The sequence below is a fragment of the Phyllobates terribilis genome, unplaced genomic scaffold, assembly GCF_046119375.1.
Source record: "Phyllobates terribilis strain yellow unplaced genomic scaffold, ASM4611937v1 Scaffold_1__5_contigs__length_1240528914, whole genome shotgun sequence".
Taxonomy (NCBI): Eukaryota; Metazoa; Chordata; class Amphibia; order Anura; family Dendrobatidae; genus Phyllobates; species Phyllobates terribilis.
The window spans coordinates 306,632,560-306,648,998 of NW_027362761.1; positions in this window are offsets into that span (position 1 = coordinate 306,632,560).

A 16,439-nucleotide genomic window follows, 5' to 3' on the forward strand; every position below is an offset into this window, starting at 1 on the left:
GACGACGTGATCGTCTATTCGAAGGCCTACGAGGACCATCTAAAACACCTGGCAGAGGTGTTCGAAGCCCTGGCAGGCTATGGCTTGAAGGTGAAACCATCAAAGTGTCACCTGTTGAAACCGAAGGTCCAGTACCTAGGGCATGTGGTAAGTGCAGAAGGAGTAGCCCCCGACCCTGACAAGGTCACGGTAATCAAGAGCTGGCCAAGCCCCTCAAACATCAAAGAAGTGAGGCAATTTCTCGGGTTGGTAGGCTACTACCGAAGGTTCATCCCCGGGTTCACTAAGATGGCAGCCCCTATGCAGGACCTCCTGATAGGACAGTCTAAGTCCAGAAGCCAAAAGCCACCCTTCAAGTGGGACAAGCCGGAAGAGGAGTTCAAGATGGCCCTCACAGGGGATGAGATCCTGGCCTACCCCGATTATGGCCAGCCTTTTATTCTCCACACAGTCGCCAGTAATGTGGGGCTGGGAGCCGTACTGTCGCAAAACCAACAGGGCAAAGAAAGGGTGATCGCGTATGCCAGCCAGAAGCTGAGGTCCACTGAAAGGAACCCGGAGAATTACAGCTCCTTCAAGCTAGAATTCTTGGCAGTGGTATGGGCCATCACAGAACGGTTTAAGCATTACCTGGCCTCCGCAAAGTTCACCGTGTACACGGACAACAACCCGTTGACACACCTGGACAATGCAAGACTGGGTGCCCTAGAACAGCGGTGGACTCTCGAATTATGACTTCGTGATCAAGTACCGGGCAGGCAAAACCAATGCCAACGCTGACGCCCTATCGAGAATGCCTCACTTACCTGAAGGTGACGAAGACCCAGAAGAGCTGGAGGAGGTAGAACTCCCCGCGTTTCACCGGTATGGAGCCGCTCAATACTCCCACCGCGTGAAGGAGGAAGATTTAACAACCGTTATGATCAATTCCCTACCTCACCACAGCTGGGCCGAGACCCAAGATAGTGACCCTGCAACCCGCATGGTGAAAGACCTGCTGACCCAGGAAGATGCCCGCTTAGATCCGGATGCTCCAGAGGAAGCCAAGCAGCTATGGAAAGAGAATAGCAAGCAGTTCCTCTATGAAGGCAAGCTGTGCAGAAGACTTGTCAACCACCGGACACACGAGCTGACCTGGCAAGTCGTGGTCCCAAGGCGGGATGCAGCTATGGTCCTGGGGGCTTACCATGACAGAGCGGGGCACTTCGGCTGGAAGAAACTGGAGTTCCTGCTAAGAGGACGGTTCTTTTGGGTCGGCATGAGAGGGGCTGTAGAGAAGTGGTGCAGAGACTGTGGCCCTTGTAACCTAAGGAGGAAGGACCACACCAGCCAGAAGACACCCTTGAGGCCCATCGTCACCACGCAGCCTCTTTAGCTGGTAGCTCTGGACCACGTCAAATTGGCTCCAAGCTGGTCGGGATACGTTTATGCCCTGACAATCGTGGACCACTATTCCCGATTTCTAGTGGTGGCCCCTGTAAAAGACTTGACAGCTCAAACGGCGGCCAGAGCCTTCCAGCAATACTTCTGCCGCCCACACGGGTATCCGGAGCAAGTCCTGACGGACCAGGGTCCAGCGTTTGAGGCCGAAATCTTCCATGAGTTCTGCAACCTCTATGGCTGTAAGAAGATTCGGACAACGCCTTACCACCCACAAACCAACGGGATGTGTGAGAAAATGAACAATATAGTCATTGATCTCCTGAAGACGTTGCCCCTGGAGGAACGCAGCCTGTGGCCAGAAAAACTACCGGACCTGATGGACTTATACAACCATATCCTGGTGAATGCTACAAACTGCACCCCGGCTTACCTGATGCGAGCCAGACCAGGTAAGTGGCCCATAGACCTGGAGATGGGAGTCCTAACACCCGAGGACACCTCCCCAGAGGCGGACTGGGATACGGAAAGGCGACTGCAGTACAAGAAGGTACAGGAGAGTGTGGCCCAGGTGAGAGAAAGGCAAGAAAGACTCTTCAACCAACACGCCCCTGCTGGTCCCCTAGAACCTGATGAGCAGGTCCTGAAGCGAAAGAGAAGGCTACACAAGCTGGACGACCAGTGGGAAAGGGAACCCTACACAGTACTGCAGTCTGATCACGACAACCCGAAGGTATGCGTGGTCACTAAGGATGGAGGAGAAACCACTAGTACCGTCTCCAGAGACCATCTAAAAAGGTGCCCCGAGCAACTACGGAATACAGAAGAGGATCAAAGAGACCTTGAACCCGCAGAGGACAAGGAAGAAATGATCAGCACCGTTCTCGGAGAATTCCCTCAATCCTGGTCTCGAATAAACGACGCCATAGTGGTACCCGTCCTGCATTTCCTGCAACCAACTCAGCAGCAAACTACACCAGGGCGGGAAAGTGAAGAAGAACAAGCAGTTCCAGAGGCAGAAGAGCCTGTACCAGCAGCCCAGGAGAATCAACCCTCTGCAGACAGTGAGCCTGCCATGCCTGCGGTAAGCCAGAGGACCCGCAGACAGCAGCCTGCCCTGCCTGTAAGTCTAGCCAGTGACTGTACCCTAAATGGTAGTGAAGAAAACCAGGTTAGACCACCACCAGACAGTGGGTTACGCAGGTCAACCAGGAGCACAAAGGGGCAGATACCCGCTCGCTGGAAAATATAGGGTGCACTAAAACTGTAAATAACCCTGTTGCCAAATGTTGGAATGTTTGCAAAGTTACATGCATGATTAGTAATTGTGTATTTCAGTTTCTTACAGTTGCCGTACGGACTCAAAGATTATGAACTTTTAATAACCGGGACTTTGTATGGACTGCGTTCGGAGCCTAACTAAGACTGAAGGACTTGGGGCTAGGACAGACCCCCACCTGGTTAAGGCTCCCCTTTGTGTTGGTGATATGGACACCCAGTCACAGACCACACTGTGACCTTAAGAACTCAACCTGTGCGTCGTTTGTCTTTACTTGCCTTGTAATGTTTTAATGGTCATGCATAGGTATTCTTGTTTTAAGCTTAGTCCGGGAGTACTAAGTTTTACTAGGGGGGAATGTGTCACCCTGGCCTGGATGCCACAAATGTATAATAAAGCTGTGTCTGAGAGCATGGGGGCGGTTCTCTGGTCAAGGACCATTAGCATGCAATACCTCCTGTCCCAGGCCAGTAGGGGGAGCAGGCTGCCCCTATAAAGCTGGAGCTGGGGGCAGGGTTAGAGGAGAACTGGACAACCTGTCTCTGGATTGAGATGTGTCCCAGAGCAGGGACAGACAGTTGTGTTGCAGCCTAAGAGGCCGTGTGGCAGTAGGAGAGCCACGAGCCAATGGCAAGAGGCGAAGGGAGCCTGTCCTGGCAGATAGAGAAGCTAATCTACCGGACTTTGGTGTCCGAGGCTGTTAGGATTCCAAGTCCTACAGCAAATAACCAGTCCGCAGGGGACTGTATGTCCTTTGGCCTAAGAAGCCCGGAGGTTCCGCCACAGCAGAAGGGAGCGGTGAAGCCACACCAGGCCAAGAGTAAAAAGGGACCCAAGTCGCCAGCCATACGGCCGAGAAGACACGGTGAGCTCATCAAGAGAATGCCAAGAATGTGCAAACCAGTCATCAAAGCAAAAGGTGGCTACTTTGAAGAACCTAGAATATAAGACATATTTTCAGCTGTTTCACACTTTTTTGTTAAGTATATAATTCCACATGTGTTAATTCATAGTTTTGATGCCTTCAGTGTGAATGTACAATTTTCATAGTCATGAAAATACAGAAAAAATCTTTAAATGAGAAGGTGTGTCCAAACTTTTGGTCTGTACTGTATGTCTGTACTCTCTGCATTTTCCTTCAAACTGGTCAATAATGAGTGGCTACACAGTGATCCAGAATTAAAGAAACATCTCATATGATTGTCTAGTGAAATGGAAAAGCACATGGAGTATTAAACAAGATTAATAATATTCCAGGATATTAACCAAACATTAAAGGGGTTGTTCAGTCTAAAATTACAAACCTGCAATCACTCTATGTGACTTCAAACTTGTGAATCCTCACATCGCGCACACTGTGCACTATAAGGATTCTTCAGTGTTGGCGTCAGGAGCAGATGGTCATGTAACTGCAAGTACGCGATTTGCATACTTCCGGCCACATTCCCACTAGACTATTTCTGGCCTCACTCAATACAGTTGCATTTGGCGAGGCCAGATGCAGTGTGGTCGGCACGTGACTGCATGTATACAAATCGCATAATTGCAGTCATGCCCTCTCCTCACAGCGCACGGTGCGAACAACACCTTTAAAAAAAATCCTCGATCAGGATTGAAAAGTGTTGCATACGTCATTCTATTTTTTTTACTATTTTACAAATGAACAGTTCCCTCCCATTGTGGGCTTGTCCCAAACATTAACGGTATCTTATACCTGTAACTACAGTTACTCTCTTATAACAGTATGTAATAAGCCTATTTTTAACTCTACAGTCCTATCCTTACCCTATGCACATTCTGCACTATACACTACTCACATTGTATGTTAACTCTTCACATTACTTAAACATTGCACATTACCATAACACAATACATGCCAATTCACATGACATAATACATGTATAAAAATGCATGACACTATGCACATTATGTGATTGCTGTCTTTAGGGACAGGAACAGGGCAATACAGTCCACACCCAAAGTTTCACCTTACATTAGTCTAATCTGAATGGGGGCCTTTAGAGTAGCCAGTCTAAAAATACACCAGATTTATCAAACCCCTTGAACCATTATGATAAATCTGGCGCATTTTAAGACTGTCTAGGCTAAGTATTCACTGTCAAAGTCACAGTTTTGATAAATATGCCCCAATGTATTTCATTTGCATATGTCAGATGCTTCTGGCAAAGTTTTACATCAGTGAAGACTCCCAGCATATACAGTATGATGCACTAACGCCGGGTTTACACCACCCGATATGTGGCGTTACATGACTGCTGATCACCTACTTGTTTGCTGATTGGCATTTAATAGCCTGTTTATATGGCGCCCCTGAGGGTTCGACCGCCACAGGGATGCTGCACTTCTCTAATGGAGTGTAGTGTTCCTCCTCTGAGGTAAGAACAGTGTGATGGTCAGGACCCCACCTCCACATCCAACACCACACTTCTCCCACCAGAGGGGGCTAGATGGCACCAGGTGCTGCCCCTACTGGAATCGGGAGACTGGGGAACCAAGAGATAGGGGAACCAATTAGTGGGTGAGGGTGGAGGATTCACATTTTAGTGACACTTTAAATTTCATATTTATTCCTGAGCCATTTTGGTTCTTGGTTCTTTGATCGTTCTGTGTCCGTGACCTTCCTCCTTGAGCGTGGATCCTGTGTGGACCTGCAGAGGACGGAGACACGGCCCTCGTACCCCGGCCTTGGGTCGAGGGGCAGGCTGCAGACAATGTATGTCTCAGCCCGGTCAAGGACCATGACCAAGAAGGCCCAGAGCTTAGGAGTGTAGCTCAACCGCAAATGGATCCCAGGGGGGATGCAGACGGAGCAGTATACGCCACCTGTCCTCACCAAGCTGATCTATTCAGAGGGATTCCGGCTGCAAGAGGGGTACCGGCCCCCGACACCTGACCTTGCTACTCTACGTCCTGGTCAGGGAAGCCCGGTAGGCCCTGAGGATCCCACCGGGTATCGGAAGGAGCGGAGCTGCCATCCGTACCCTTTTTCTGAGTGAAGTTCAGAGGGAGACCTGGCCTATCTACACACACACAGACAGGAAAGGACCCGGTCTGAAGTCTAGGAACAGTCTGGTGCGGGGTCCTGATTGAACACTGGACTTACTTGGAGGTTGTCGGACCCCCCCCCCCCCCCCGTCTCTGGTGACCGCAGAACTCTGCGAGGAGCAGGGAGACGCCTTCCTACTGCCATCTCCATTGTGAGTAAACACCCTGGAAGTTAACCCCTATGGCCTCTGGACTCTTTATTCTGCATAACACCGCATTACGCAGCACCAGACCTCCTAGACTACTACTCCCTCCATCCTGTCCCTCTGCCCTGAGGCCCTGCTCCGCTTGTGGGGAGTAGTAACAACCATGACTGCAATAACACCATGCCTCAGCGGACTGCAGCAGCGCTGGTGGCCTTCACCAGGTGCCACAGGTGGCGTAGTCGAGATCAGCCACTCAACCCGGATAAGCCCATACCATCCTTTTTAGTGCGACGGCCCTGGGCACGTGCAGGTCCGGGCCACGGCTGCACCCCATCTACCACACAGGACCCAGCTCCGAGTCTGCCAGGGTAGGGCTTTCAAGCGTCACACATCTGGCGTAGTCGGCAGCATCGCGTGCCCGCAGCAAAGAAAGGAATTATCCATTGCTACCGGGTACTGTGTGCCTTACACCTTGGACTGTCAGTTCCACTTAAAATGGCGCCTGCCCAAGAAGAGCAGGCGCCATAGTGTATCAGAAAGACGGTCTCCTAACACCTCCTATCGTGGGCCAGGCTCCCACATGGCGCCAAAAGTGTGGACCTCCCCTTCCATCAGAGACTGTCCGCGGGGTAATGCCCGTTAAAATGGATGGGCTGGACGAAGGCGTGCCGGTCAGCATACCGCCCTGGAGCCGCCCCGAAAGAGGAGGAAAAAGAAAAACAACAAGGTGCGGCCATTGCAGTTGGAGTTTGGCGACCTTCAGGAGCGGACATGGATGCTGCTGGAGCGCAACAAACGGAGCCTTCCGAACCCGGCCCAGGTCCTTCCCCCGGTAGGGAGCGAAGCGGCACCAGACTTACAGCGGGAGATATTGAATTTCTCCACCAGGAATCCCTGGGTCTTGCACGGAGACTGGATGAGGCCCAGAAGGCGGCGTCTGCTGCGTGGTGGGAAGAAATGCTGCTGCGCATCTGGACCTGCCGCCAAGGAGCTGAAGCTCAGGGAGAAGCTGTGACAGAGGTCGTGAGCGGCCCAAAGGAGGGTGAGTGTACTGCCCCTGCCCCGGCTGCTGAACCTACCGTACCCGTACTGGACCTCATGGCCGAGTATCTCCTGCCCGGCGCGGTCACCTGGGAGCAGGTCTTTGCCCCAGAGCTGCAAGCTTCAGCTATAGGCGGAGACCTGCACTGCCGCCCAACTCCTGACTCTGAAGTACCTGAGGCTGCTGGGGTATCCACCGACCCCAACCCGGACTGGTCCGCACTTACAGAGGACCCGCAGCAACCCCCACTGACACCGCTGCCCGCACCGACAGTCACCTGGCCGGCGGCTGAGGAGTGGGCCTGGGACAACCAGGGGGGGGACCTGATGGGCTTCCCCCCGGGAGACCCGGGCTGAAGCGCGCAAGAGGAGCGAGCTGTGCCATCAGCAGATCCTTCAACTCAGCAGGGAGCAACGCCAGAGGGAGATCCGCTGCGAGCGCCTCGAGGTGCGCGCCATGGCTGCAAATTCCCGGGCCCGCCAGGAGGAGGCGACCTGTCCAAGCCTCCGTGTGGAAGGGCAAGTTGTCCGCTTCCACCATGAGGCGGGGTGGGGATTCATTCGGAGTTCCCAGCATGAGCACGACGTCTTCGTCAGCCGGCAGGACATCGAGCCTCGGCTGAAAAAGGGACACCCTGGCCGCAACCTCTTCCCGGGTGACATAGTTACATACACCCGCCACCACGGGGTGCAGGGGTGGTACGCCCTGGATGTCCACAAGATGTCCGGGAGCGACGCCCCCTCGCGCTCGGCCTCAGAGGACCGGTCAGCCTCCGTCGGGAGGAATGAGCCTTTTCCCCGGAGGGAACCCGAGAATTAAGCAGCCCCGGCGGCTGTAACTTGTTCACAGTTGTAATGTTTGTGTTTATGTTTTAATTTACATTCCCGGTTTCTAGAGACATTGGTCCCTGCGGACTTGCAGCAGACAGACTCCTACCCTGTAAATAGTTTGCATCTCTTTAGGTGCTCCTTATTGGTTTTATGTAAAACCGCGGATATTTCTACCTCAGACCTCAGAAAAAAAACCTGTCTGGAGTGGCTCTCCTGGAGGTCCAACGCGGGATCTTCATGCCCTGTAGCCACCCCAGGGCCCACGTTGGGGGTTTGGGACAGGTCCCTCGTGCTTCTGAACTGCCATTAAGTCCTTGCACTTTAACCCGTTTGTCTGTGCATAAATGTCTCTGGATAATTCTAGCACGTTTATATTTTTATACCTTTGTACTTTTATATTATATGCTGTTTGAAACGTTTAAGAAGAAGTGCCTCCCATAAAGGGAAGATTGTTTACTGTTATATATATACAAAAAAAAAAAAACAACCTGTACCAGGTATTGCTCTTTTGCAGCCCGCGGGCGTGCTGTGTTTCACCAGGGGGGAATGTGGCGCCCCTGAGGGTTCGACCGCCACAGGGATGCTGCACTTCTCTAATGGAGTATAGTGTTCCTCCTCTGAGGTAAGAACAGTGTGATGGTCAGGACCCCACCTCCACATCCAACACCACACTTCTCCCACCAGAGGGGGCTACAAGGCACCAGGTGCTGCCCCTACTGGAATCGGGAGACTGGGGAACCAAGAGATAGGGGAACCAATTAGTGGGTGAGGGTGGAGGATTCACATGTTAGTGACACTTTAAATTTCATATTTATTCCTGAGCCATTTTGGTTCTTGGTTCTTTGATCGTTCTGTGTCCGTGACCTTCCTCCCTGAGCGTGGATCCTGTGTGGATGTGGACCTGCAGAGGACGGAGACACGGCCCTCGTACCCCGGCCTTGGGTCGAGGGGCAGGCTGCAGACAAAGTATGTCTCAGCTCGGTCAAGGACCATGACCAAGAAGGCCCGGAGCTTAGGAGTGTAGCTCCACCGCAAATGGATCCCAGGGGGGATGCAGACGGAGCGGTATACGCCACCTGTCCTCACCAAGCTGATCTATTCAGAGGGATTCCGGCTGCAAGAGGGGTACCGGCCCCCGACACCTGACCTTGCTACTCTACGTCCTGGTCAGGGAAGCCCGGTAGGCCCTGAGGATCCCACCGGGTATCGGAAGGAGCGGAGCTGCCACCCGTACCCTTTTTCTGAGTGAAGTTCAGAGGGAGACCCGGTCTATCTACACACACACAGACAGGAAAGGACCCGGTCTGAAGTCTAGGAACAGTCTGGTGCGAGGTCCTGATTGAACACTGGACTTACTCGGAGGTTGTCGGACCCCCCCCCCCTGTCTCTGGTGACCGCAGAACTCTGCGAGGAGCAGGGAGACGCCTTCCTACTGCCATCTCCATAGTGAGCAAACACCCTGGAAGTTAACCCCTATGGCCTCTGGACTCTTTATTCTGCATTACACCGCATTATGCAGCACCAGACCTCCTAGACTACTACTCCCTCCATCCTGTCCCTCTGCCCTGAGGCCCTGCTCCGCCTGTGGGGAGTAGTAACAACCATGGCTGCAATAACTCCATGCCTCAGCGGACTGCAGCAGCGCTGGTGGCCTTCACCAGGTGCCACAGGTGGCGTAGTCGAGATCAGCCACTCAACCCGGATAAGCCCATACCATCCTTTTTAGTGCGACGGCCCTGGGCACGGAGCGGGTCCGGGCCACGGCGGCACCCCATCTACCACACAGGACCCGGCTCCGAGTCCCCCATCTCCCAGGGTAGGGCTTTCAAGCGTCACACATTTACATAAATAGATTGCACTTATAATGATCACAGAATGATCTCTGCACAGGCTTTCATTGTTCTCTGCAGCACAAGGACAATGTGCTAACAAGAAAGAGGATTTAATTTAAGGCAGCAAAAAGATCATTTCACCCAAGGAACGAGTGTTTTGCTCATTTTTGGGTGATCGGCAGCCTGTTATAATTGGCAAAAGAGCAATCCTAGGAACACTTTCCCGATAATCCTGCAGGATAAATGAACCTTAAATGGAAGCTATCATCTGAAAATGACCAAATAATTATAATAAAATCTAATTTTTGTATCACATGTATTTCTTTTTTACAGTTTGGCAATGCATTTTTTTTAATATCTTGATATTTATTAAAAAAAAAAAAAAATAAGTATCTTGCTATTTTCACACTGGCCACTGGGCAAAAGCAAGATTACAAATACTGATAACACCTCCATACAGAGCTGATGTAACATCTGACCCTGTTTACCCTCCTCAATGACATTTACAGACGCTCATAAGATGCTTGAATACAAAAGATATGGTCAGAATCTGTTGAATGTGGCTAATGTATGGGTGGATTTCCTAAAACTACTAAAAGTTAGGCTATGTGCCCATGATGCAGCAATGCTCCGGATTTTTCCTGAGCGTTTCTGCCTCTCCCTGGCAGATAAAACGCATGCGGATTTTACATGCGTTTTCTTGCCAGGGACAAGCGTAAGTGAAGCGTTTTTAGCATGCGATTTCGCATGCGGGTTGTCAAGCGCTTTCCAAGCGATTTTAGCATCACTTGGAAAGTGCTTGACAACTTGGTCACACTATATAAATCCATGCAACCTTCTGATGGCCCCTGGTCTTTTCTCCGGTGCGTCCGGTCTTCCCGGTGTCTCACGGTTGTGTAAAAGGACCTGCCATGACGTCATTTAGTCATGTGACGGGTCACGCGACCGCCGTCACATGACTAAAGGACGTCATGGCAGGTCCTTTTAGACCATCACGAGCTGCCAGGAAGCCAGGACGCATCGCTGAGGAGACCGGGGGTCATCAGAAGGTGAGTATAATGTATATTTTTTAGTTCAATTCTTTTTTTTTTTTACAGGTACTATGGTACCTGGATCTAGAGGAGAGTCTCCTCTTCTCCAAACTCGGGTACCATCCGCACATTGAATCGCTTAATATCCGCATGTGCACATGTAGTCATGCGGATATTATGCGATTCAAAACAAGTCAATGGCGACGAAAACGCCACGATTATGCAAAATAATTGGTAGTGCTGCAGATTTTTCCGCAATGATAATCCACAGCGGAAATTTTGGCAGCATGTGCACAGCACATGTGGATTATCATTGGGGACCATGGCAGACCTTCTACCAAGCGTTTTTTAAGCGTTTCTGCAGCGGAATTGCCGCTGCGGAAACGCTTAAAAAACGCATTGTGGGCACACAGCCTTAGAGTCTAAAATAGCCCCAGTGACCAGTAGGAAAATAGTTTATTATTTTTAAAACAGATTGAGATATGGGGAAAAAAGTCATTTGCAAAAATTAAAAAAAAAGTTCATGTAATACAAAAACCTGATTCATACATTAGGTAATTTTCTGTTGATAGCTTCCCTTTAAAGTTAAAATTGAAGTGTAAAATGGGTTGTTTTCATGAGGTTCCTTTTATCTTCTTCTGACCATTTGAACAGTGATAATCTTCATCAAACAGAGACTGGCTAGGCTACAAACAAAGCCCTATTGTATTACGTGATATCTTTTTATACCTGTCACCACTCTGACTTGAACCACCAAAACCACAAACAATAATAACCAAAAAATGACATCTAGACATAGGACCAAATATCTCACAAAAATTGGCTATAAACATGAGATAGCTTTCGACTGAATATACATCTATTTCTCCCTAGTTCCCAACACAATACAGTGTTCATGTGTTTTCAAAGGGGGAGAGAAAAGAAAGCGCCTGAAAACGTGTTGAAATTCTAACTGCCCGTTCCTTCTCTTCCCCAATATCATCTATCGGGGAACAATCTGGAGGACCAAACAAAATGTTTAAATGCATATTGTACTTCATGACAGTAGTAAAATTTATTTAATACGACTTGCGTTTATTTGTGAAAATATCGGAAACTTGGCGAAAATTTAGAAAATTTCACAATTTTCAAATTTTTAATTCTTATGCCCTTAAACCAGAGAGTTATGTCACACAAAATAGTTAAGAAATAAGATTTCCCACTTGTCTACTTTACATCAGCACGATTTTTGAAACTTAATTTTTTTTTGTTAGCAAGTTAGAAAGGTTAAAAGTTGACCAAATTTTTCCAACAAAATTTACAAAACCATTTTTTTAGGGACCACATAACATTTCAAGTGACTTTGGGGGGGGGGGGGCTATATTACAGAAAATACCCAAAAGTGACACCATTCTAAAAACTGCACTCCTCAAACCACATTCAAGAAATTGATTAACCCTTCAGGTGCTTCACAGGAACTAAAGCAATGTGGATGGAATTTTTTTTTTACTTTAGCTCCAATTCTTTTACACTGTGTGCAGAATTATTAGGCACGTTGTATTTTAGAGGATTATTTTTATTATTGATCAACAACTATGTTCTCAATCAACCCAAAAGACTCATAGATATCCAAGCTTAATATTTTTGGAAGTTGGAGTGTTTTTTTTTTAGATTTGGCTATCTTAGGAGGATATCTGTTTGTGCAGGTAACTATTACTGTGCAGAATTATTAGGCAACTTAATAAAAACCAAATATAATCCCATCTCACTTGTTTATTTTCACCAGGTAAACCAATATCAGTTCACAAAATGTAGAAATAAACATTTCTGACATGCAAAAACAAAAAGCAAAAAAATTAGTGATCAATATAGCCACCTTTCTTTATGATGACAATCAACAGCCTTCCATCCACAGATTCTGTCAGTTGCTTGATCTGTTTTCGATCAACATTGCGTGCAGCAGCCACCACAGCCTCCCAGACACTGTTCCGAGAGGTGTACTGTTTTCCCTCCCTGTAGATCTCACATTTTATGATGGACCACAGGTTCTCTATGGGGTTCAGATCAGGTGAACAAGGGGGCCATGTCATTATTTTCTCTTCTTTTAGACCTTTACTGGCCAGCCACACTGTGGAGTAGTTGGATGCATGTGATGGAGCATTGAGGGGTCTAGTCTCCAAAATGGGGTCACTTGTGGGGGGGTTTCCACTGTTTAGGCACATCAGGGGCTCTCCAAATGCGACATGGCGTCGACTCTTGATTCCAGACATTTTTGCATTCAAAAAGTCAAACGGTGCTCCTTCCCTTCCGAGCCCTGCCCTGCACCCAAACAGTAGTTTTACCCCACATATGGGGCATAGGTGTACTCAGGAGAAATTGAACAACAAATTTTGGGGTCCATTTTCTCCTGTTACCCTTTTAAAAATAAAAAATTTGGGTCTGAAAGTACGTTATTGAGGAACAAATTAGATTTTTTTATTCTCATGGCTCTACGTTATAAACTTCTGTGAAGCACTTGGGGGTTCAAGGTGCTCACTACACATCTAGATACATTCCTTGAGGAATGTAAGTAGATGTCTGGTGAGCACCTTGAACCCCCAGGTGCTTCACAGAGGTTTATAATGTAGAGCAGTGAAAATAAAAAAAATCACATTGTTAGCACAAAAATGTACTTATGGCCCCAAATTTTTTATTTTCACAAGGATAAGAGGAGAAAATGGACCACAAAATTTGTTGTTAAATTTCTCCACAGTACGCTGATACCGCATATGTAGGGGAAAACTATTGTTTGGGTGCATGGCAGGGCTCAGAAAGGAAGGAGTGACGTTTTGGAATGCATACTTTGATGGAATGGTCTGTGGGCATCATGTCGCCTTCGGAGAGCCCCTGAGGTGCCTAAACAGTAGAAACCACCCACAAATGACCCCATTTTTGAAACTACACCCTTCAAGGATTTTATCCGAGGGTATAGTGAGCATTAGTACTTCACAGAATTTGATAACATTAGGTCGTCATATGGAAAATTTTCATTTTTTTCACACAATTGTTGTTGTAGCCCAAATTTGTAATTTTTACAATGGATTATAGGTGAGAACAGACCCCACAATTTGTTACCAAATTTCTCCCGAACACTATGATACCCGATATGTGGTAAAAAAACCTTCTGTTTGGGTACATGGCAGGGCTAGGAAAGGAAAGAGCGCTATTTGTCTGGAATAAATTTTGAATGTCATGTCACATTTGGCGAGCCCATGACATGCGAAAACAGCAGAAACTCCCCATAAGTGACCCCATTTTGCAAACTAGACCCCTCAATGAATTCATCTAGGGGTGTACTGAGCATTTTCAACCTACAGGTGATTCACAAAAGTTTTTAAAATTTATATGTGAGAACAAAAATATTTATTTTTCACTAAAATACTGTTTTAGCATCAAATGTATAATTTACACGAGGGGCAATAGGAGAAATTGGACCAAACAATTTATTATGCAATTTCTCCCGAATGTGGCAGTACCCCATATGTGGATGTACACTACTGTTTGAGCACACAGAGGGGTCGAATGGGAAGGAGCGCTACTTTTAGAATGCAGATTCCTTTTGAATAGATTGTGGGCTCCATTAGCCGAGCCCCTGAGGTGCCAGAACAGCAGAAACCAACCCAGGTGACCCCATACTGGAAACTCCACTGCCTAAGGAATTCATCTAGGGGTGTCGTTAGTATTTTGAACCTATAGGTGCATCACAGACTTTTATAACATTGAGACATGGAAATATGACATTTTAGTGATATAAATGTAATTATTGTTTTTGCTGCAAATTTTTCAGGTATACAAGGGTTAATAGGTGAAACTGGACTCAATAATTTATTGCGCAATTTCTCCCAAACGCGTTGATGCCCCATATGTTGTCAGAAATTACTGTTAGGCCACACGTCATGGCTGAGAAGGAAGGAGCGCTATTTGGCTTTTGGAACACAAATTTTGATAGAATAGTTTATGGGTGACATTTGTGGAGCCCCGAAGGTGCCAGAACAGCAGAAAACCCCCAAAGTGACCCCATTGTAAAAATTACACCTCTCAATGAATTCATCTATGGCTACCGTGACTATTTTGTAACATCCACGCCAGGCTTTATTCTGGAGAATTTCAAATATGCCTGTTTAGTGCCCATACATTGTGCCCTCATATATTGTAACACCCCCATACATTGTGCCCAGCTTGTGCTTTTGGAGACACTCACCCTGTAAATTTTTAAGTGCTCTCTCCCCACTACAATAATGCCAAACGTGTGGCTGCTTACTGCGGTTTAGGCACAGTGGGGCTCAGAAGCAGGGGGGCATTTGGTTTTGGGAGCGCAGAATTTACTGGATTTTATTTGAGGGGGTGAGAGCTGTGTTGCTTTTCTAGAGTTTTTATTCTGCCAGTAACTTGGAAACCCCCTATAGTTCCAATGACAGATGGACAGACCTGAATGGGGGCTGATTTTGTGTTGGATAAATTAGGGTTTTTATTAGTAACATTTTGGGGTACATAATATTTTTTGATCGCTTCCAGAATAAGGTTGGATCACATTCTTGTGTTCTACGCTGAGCACTTACGTCGGGGTTTCCGTGTAAATCCCACAAAAATGCAATTCAGACGAAACCCCCACAGAACCACCCACCATAATGAGGTAGATGGAGACATTTTGGAGTCCGTTTGGCGTGTACTCTGGTGGTATCCATCTTTTTAGTCGTGCCAAGATCTGCGATCGCCCATACTTGTGCGCTAAAAAGACACCTAAAATGATGGGACACCGCTGGTAAACAGACCAATCGAAAGTGACTCCATCTGCCTCATAAGTGAGTGGTTCCTTCCAGGGTTTTGCCTGAATTGCGGTTTTGGAAAATTTACGCGGAAACTCAGACGTAAGAGCTCAGCGGAGAGCGCAGAATAAATGTGAGCCGAGTATTGTTCTGATTTTTGGGAGGCAGAATGAACAAAGAGACAGCAGTACTAGAATAGTTCTTATTTTTATCTTTTGCGCGGTTCACAGTGTGGCATAAGTGATAGGGCAGATTTATTCTTCGGGTCAGTGCGATTACAGTGATACCAGATTTATATCGGGTTTTTTAAGGTTTTGCTGCTGTCACAGTAAAAACGCTTTTTTATAAAAAGTCATTTTTTTCGGCACCATATTCTGAGAGCTGTAACTTTTTTATTTTTTGGCACACAGAGCTGTATAAGGGCTTATTTTTTGCAGAACGAGTTGTAGATTTTTTTGGTACCATTTTGGGGCACATAATATTTTTTGATCACTTTTCATTCACATTTTTCAGACACCAAATGAACAAAAACCAGGAATTCAGTTATTGTTTTTATTTATTTTATTTTTTGCGTCGTTTACCGTGCGGTAAAAGTGATAATACCAAATTGTTTGTTGGGTCGGTACAATTACAGCTATACCAGATTTATATATTTTTTTAATGATTTGCTATTTTTACAGACTAAAACAATATTTTACAAAAATGAATTTGTTTTTGCATCATCATATTCTGAGAGCTGTAACTTTTTTATTTTTTTGCCGAATGAGCCATATTAGGGCTTGTTTTTTGCTGGACGGTTTGGCGTTTTCATTTGTACAATTTTTTTTTACATATGACTTTTTGATCGCTTTTTATTTACTTTTTAATGAGTCAGTATGATAAAAAATTTACATTTTCGGCATGGTTTTTAGTATTATTTTTTTACGGCGTTTGGCAAACGGAATAAATAACGTGCCAGTTTTATAGAGCGGGTAATTTTGTATGCGGCGATACCAATTATGTGTACATTTTTTTGTTTCTTTTTTTTTTATCACAAACTCTGCGTTTTG